Source organism: Eleginops maclovinus, chromosome 8 (assembly GCF_036324505.1).
Source record: "Eleginops maclovinus isolate JMC-PN-2008 ecotype Puerto Natales chromosome 8, JC_Emac_rtc_rv5, whole genome shotgun sequence".
Classification (NCBI taxonomy): Eukaryota; Metazoa; Chordata; class Actinopteri; order Perciformes; family Eleginopidae; genus Eleginops; species Eleginops maclovinus.
Window position 1 is genome coordinate 8016050 of NC_086356.1, and position 6626 is coordinate 8022675.

The window sequence follows — 6626 nt, forward strand, 5'->3', positions numbered from 1 at the left end:
CACCGTATCCAAGTACATTAAGTTTGAATTCACTCTGAAATCTGTATGAAATCTGTATGAAATGTATATAGGTATAAGTGCTAATTTCACTTGCAAAATCTTAACTAAGCTAATGAACAAAGCACAACACTATTTATTTAAAAGGTGCCCTATTATGCTTTTTTTGTGGTGTGAATGATCCACATAGGCTAAATTCTCAAAGTGCACACCAGAGGGAGATTCTCTCCCACACACTGCCCCCCTGCCTGAATCGCCTCAAATTTCTTTACTTCTGTACCATAATGACATCACTATGTTATACTTGAATTGGCTAACGCTCCAACACATTTTAAATAATAGGCTTAGGGATGGGACATCTCTATGCAGTTGATTAATCACAACAACAGAGTCGGCCAGCTAACCAATCAGAGCAGATTGGGCTCTGGTTTCAGACGAAGGGTTAAAAGAGGTGCTGCAGCACAGACAGTATGAGAAAAATAAAGACCTTTTTGAACATTAAAGCATGGAGACATGGCACAGTGAAGGCAAAATACAAATATGAAACCTGAAAATAAGCATAATAACTTTTATATTAAACATTGATAGGTTGGGGTTTGTACATTTTATTTGAAAGTCTGTGAACATACAGAAAAATACATACAAAAAAAGAATAAAGATATGGTATACAGTCAGTGAAATCGTTAATTAGATTACCCTCATAGGGGTATTGATTCACAAATAACTTAACCGCAGATCACCTTGCATAGCTACTTGAATAAAGGATCAATATGAACATACATGAACAAAGTTGTGCATAAATATTAAGCACGTATTAGCGGAAGTGAAATGAATAAAAGCAACGTAAAAGCACAATAAGATATGCCTGGCTTTTGTTTTAAACTTTTCTGTGCAGATTTATGGCAGGAGAGACATTTTCAAATTAAGCAAAACAGGATCTGACAAGGTGTGTGCAGTAGTGGAAAATCTGCAATAAAATTCTTAGTTTTGGTGGTTTACTGCAGATTTGTTGTGCAAAAATAGTATACATTGGAAAACCTTTGTCGTTCTGACCTATAACTTCGGACAGAACAACAACATACTTTTCAACCAAAGCGATTTATGCACAAATATGCACTTTGAACACACACCCAAAGGGCACAAATGATTAAATAATCGACTTCTATGAGCATACCTTCAAACAAGTCTAACTAAAATGGAATTGTTGTGTAATCCAGCAACACAATAACAATAATAAGAAATAGAAAATCATCAAGTGTTGCTTCTTGTGAATGCTAGTGGCTGTCATAACTACAAAAAGGCATTCAAAACATAATAATTCAGTCAGCAGTGCACAAAAAAAATAGACAATACCATATAAAAAAAAGCTCTTAACACTGGCTACCTTACTCAGAGACTTAAATAAATGGCAAATCCAATCCGGTTCAAATCCCTGTCCGTGTGACATTGATTGCTGAGAAAGCATTTTTTTCTTTTTGGCGGATAGTACAAAAACAGGGCAGCAAGAATCATCGCTGTGAGGCTGTGCTTTCTCTGAATTTAAAAAGGAAGCAACTGCTGTGTGTAAGAGAGCAGCTGATTTGCATTAGTTTACCTGATGTAGCCAGTGTTACAGGACACGACCAACTCATCTATGGAAATAAGCTGAATAAAATGTGATCCGGGACCAACACATCTGCGGAAAGCAGATTGTGACATTTGTATTTAAACTGCCAAAGACATGATCACTTATTCTGTTATTTCTTACAGAGTCACAAATTCAATTAGTGTGTGAAAAACTACCAAAAGATGTTTGCACAAACCACAAAAATGGTTGCATCTACTGTTCTGATTCACGGTTACAATTTTGGTTTATGTTTAATCATTGTTCTTCAGCACTAGTGAACTCATCAAAATTGTATAAATAACTATTAATATTGAAACAAAGTTGGTGAAAAATGCAGGGCCCTAATAAGGACATCTCAAACATTGTATTACTCTTATAAGAAAAATAACAGTAGTGTGATTACTTAATTCTCAGAGATGTAAAAAAGGTGGCTGCTGTGTTTGCAAGGTACATTTTGAATGGCCCAAATCTAGCTTAGTGCAATACCTGTAAACAGACTGTTAGTCAGTCTTGTGTTACCTTCCTAATAGAACAACTTGACAGCTCTTTGATACATGCTGGCCTTTTCACATTAATTACTGACCTGTCGTCCTCAAATGATACATGGAAATCAAAGCAGGGATGTTGTGTCTCTTTCAGTCCTTTGAAAGCTCAGTTCATTTTTTCAGTATTTGTGTTTCTGGGAATATGCAGCAGGCGTAGAGGAGCACTCACAAGTCATCAAGCCATCAACAAAGAATGGTGGATCTGATCTGTCCTTTTTTTACAGAATTCAACAAACTGCGCTGTAAGCATGCTGCAGAAGGATGCTGGTGGAAGCTCAAGCGTATAACTGGCCACAATGCCGTGTTTGACCTGGATAAGAATAGCAGAGCATTATTGTGGTGATCTTTTATCCTGTTTCTTCTTTATACTTTAGATTTTCTACTACAATTTGGTCATGGCACACAAAAATTGAATATTCCTGCTGTACGGTTACCTTAAATATAATGGAGATTCAACCACATTACACAGCGATGTTGTATCCTTGTTTTGCTGCCTGATGTTTCCTGTAAAACAAAAACCCACAATTAATTTAATCTATCTGGCTTATTGATGTAAAGGAACCACACTGTTTTGGCACACACAACAAATTAACTTCAGGAGGTTTTGAACAGCTGCTTCGTTTCCGAGCAATCAATTTTGGTTTGCAACTTTATGACAAGTTGCAAAAAAATGCAGAAAAAAATCCTGCTTTTCAGTGTACTTACAAAGTGGGCACACAACCATCAAAAACTGTCAAACATTGGATCTATGTTAATGAATCAATATCAATCTCATGTCTTGTATATGGTGATTGTGGAATAAAGATGTAGTTAGATGTTATGTATATGTTTCCTTATCACATATAACAACAATAACAACAACACAAATATAGCAAATACAAATTCACTGTAGAAAAGACATCACTAGAGTATCTTAATAATTCTCAGTATAAAGGAAAATACCTAATACATGTTTGAATACTGTTGTATTAATACTTGTTAGGGAACAATTCTGGCTGCTATGTCAAATGTTGTGGGAAGGGAAGAGCTTTAGAAGTTAACTTCACAGCCAGGCTAGCTGTTTCCCTCTGCTACAAGTCTTTATGCTAAGCTAGGCTAACGACACCCTGACACCAGATACTTGTTTAGGGTTAAGTCATCGTTCATCTAACATGCATTTTTTAAAACTTTCTCCCAACACACTTAAGTACCTGTTCCTCTTCTTCTGCTTCTGCCTCATCTTGGCAATGAAGAAAGCCACCAGGATCACCCCGAAGATGACGGCCAGCACGCTGAGTGTCAGCGGCAGACTCAGCGCCCCGTTGACCGTGTCCTCGCAGAACTCGCCCTGGTAGCCCAGGTCACAGCTGCACACGAGCCCGGTGCCACCCCCCGGCTGACTCATACAGGTACCGTGGTCGTTGCACCGAGTCTCTCTACATGTCGGCAGGCTGAAGTCTATGCCTCTCGGTTGGGGAACAGGAAAGGAAGTCGTCATGGTAGAGGTACGGCAGGTAGAAGGGGATCCCTGGACTGCTGAGGGAGGGAGTGATGTATAGGGTGTGAAAGAGAGTTAATGAAAGGAGACCACACCCAGATCACAAAAGGTTAACATGACAAAGAGAAAAGTATTTTCTGTAATCGATGTCCTTAGGGGCTGGGTCAAAAGAGTGCACTAGTTGCCTTCCTTGAAGTCTGTTTAACTCAGGCAAAGTGTTAATTGACATACACTTGTATAACAAATCCATTATTCTGATTTCTGCTTTCACAAATCCAAATAAAGTTGTAAATAGGAAAGTTTCCACTGCTCACATACAGTATGTAACATATATGGATTCCGAATCAGACTACCAGGCACAGGCCCAAGGGCCAAAAGTGTCAGGGTGTCCCTTGAATTGATCTCCTAAATGTCACTCATTGAGACACATACCAGGCAGGAAGACACTCAAGATGACCACAAATAAATGGTAAGAAATGACTAAAAACAGATGCAAAAACCCTACAAAGCGACCAAAACAACTAAAAAGAGATGCAAAACAGCTGCAAAAAGACAAACAATAACTCAAAACAATGACATAGAGGTACAAAAACACACACAAAACATCTACAATAACACACAAAAAGGTAGAAACAACCACAGACAAAAAATATCTATGAAGAGACACCACAAAACAACGGCTAACAGCTAAACAATCATAGAATCGGTGTCTTGCTTCTTTGTAGGCGGTGTTGTGTAGCGTCTCACCCTCTGACATATTTAACTTTTAAATTATCACATACAAATGACCAAATAGGCCTCACAGTGTAACACTACAGGACGTGTAAGATAGTGTTAAAAAAGCTAAATTATTCTGCAGTTATTCTTTCCTAGACACACAAGGATGTACTCCTTGAAGCTATGTCAGTTGTTTCTTCGTCAACAACGGAGAAACAAATCTAAAGGTGGACTGACCCCACCTGAGCCTTTTTTTTTTAATCAACTCCTATCAAACAAACATCCACCTTGTCCTATTGAAAGAATAAATGCAGGTTAAGGGCACTGTGTGATTCAGCAGAACCTAAAACAATGCAAATAATGAATCTGTGCGGAACACATTCACTAACCTACTGGATGAATACAAAGAGTAGTGTAAAAGAAGGTTAACACGCCTGCTACAAAATACAGCTTTACTATAGGGGCTGGAGACATTTTTTGCATCACAGCCACCTAAAGTATTCAGACTAGTGTTGGAAAAGGAAGAATTTATTCTCAAGCATGTCGATCATCAGGTTTCCCACCAGCACAGCAAGATGGTACCAAACACTGATTTCGGGAACAAGCATAGAGTATAGTGAAATAGTTAAACAACATTTTAAAATATGACAAAAATAGAAAATGTCTACTTACAGAAGCAAAGAAAGAAGAACTGGCGTCTTTAAAATGAAAGCTGAGGAGTGTCTGTGTGCGAGCTGAAGGTACTGGTTCTTTGAAAAAGAATTTCCTCTTTCAGTGAGGGAATGTCCAACAAAAAGAAGGAGGGCAGAGGAAGAAAGCCGAGACCTGTGAATACCTGCCTCCTTTTTTCACCATAAACACACACACAATCCCCTACTCCGCCCCATATGTCTTATGTTTAAATGGGGTTGAGTCATATACACACACTCTTGCTCACACCAAATCTCCCCACCATCTATTTCACAAGAAGAGTTCCATCTAATCTTATGCTTAAGGTAATGGCTGACTCAACGCACAATGCTCAGGCATCCCTGGGAAAAATAAACTTAATTCGCTTGGCACCTTACATACAGTGTCTCATAAAATAAACACGCAGGGCACCAAACAACTACGACATAACAAATTTGACTGAGAAAAATAACAATTTACAAGAAATGTTGAATAATTTGAAGAATGGCATTGATTTTACGATCAGAATGTGTCACTTTTCTTGGGAATAGGATGCTGAATAACACACGTTCACTCTTTCTGTACATATGAACAATTTTTACTGTATTAGAGTAGTTGTGTTTGCTATTTAAGTGGGGGAGGGAAGGGGGAGAAGGCAAGTTAGAACAAAAAAAAGCAGACAAGACTTGACAAGACTCACGTGTCTGTGCAACAAGTAAGACTGTTGTTCAAAAATTGTGAGAAAATGCTTTACAGTGGATTTCTGTAGTTCTATGTAAAAGAGCAATACTTTTTTTGGTAAGGAATATGTAGCCTGGAACCACTAGCCTTAACTATTGGATATATCTTTAAACATAGCTTTTGATATTTTGTGATTAGTGTTAATGCATTGTATTGTTGTAAGTGATCTATTGCCACCTTATGCAAAACACAAGCCAGTCAGCAGCAAGAATACAGGGCATTGTCTTGTTACTTAAACATGGCTGTGTGTACTCTGCTCAGCAGCCCATGGTTTTATTGCCAAGCACATGCATGTCCCCTGAGCTAGAACTGTCAAACATATACTCCAGTTATTTTAATTTCTGCAATTAATATATTTATCCATGCTTGGGAGTTCAGGTTTTGAAGAAAAATAGATTTGACTAAGGTTCTTCAGCAGTTTTAACCTGGGATGTTTGTTTCTTTTAGAAGCTCAGTGCAGTGTTGTGTAAAGGTGGTTCAGGCCACTGAATCTTCCGTAAAGCTGGGAGGAGGCCACAAGCCAGATCATGCTATTTGACTTTCACTATACCAGGGAACGCCCATATGTCAAAAGGGTTTATTAATAATGAGAACTTTAACTTTTAATCTCACAGATTATTATTTAGATGAATGTTGGTTATATCACTAGCGCCTCATGAGATAACAATGACTGAGTCAATGCTCCACTGATGACGTATCTATAAATGCTAAACAGTAGGGATTAAAGTAAAGTTTTCCTTACTTATTGCAGACGTGATGCATAAATATCTGTAGTTAACACTCTTACTTTGATCAAAATAAAACATTGTCACTTTTAAATCACAGTATCAGTGGAAGTTGTACACATGTTCTGACCCCCTCCGGATAGGGTTTG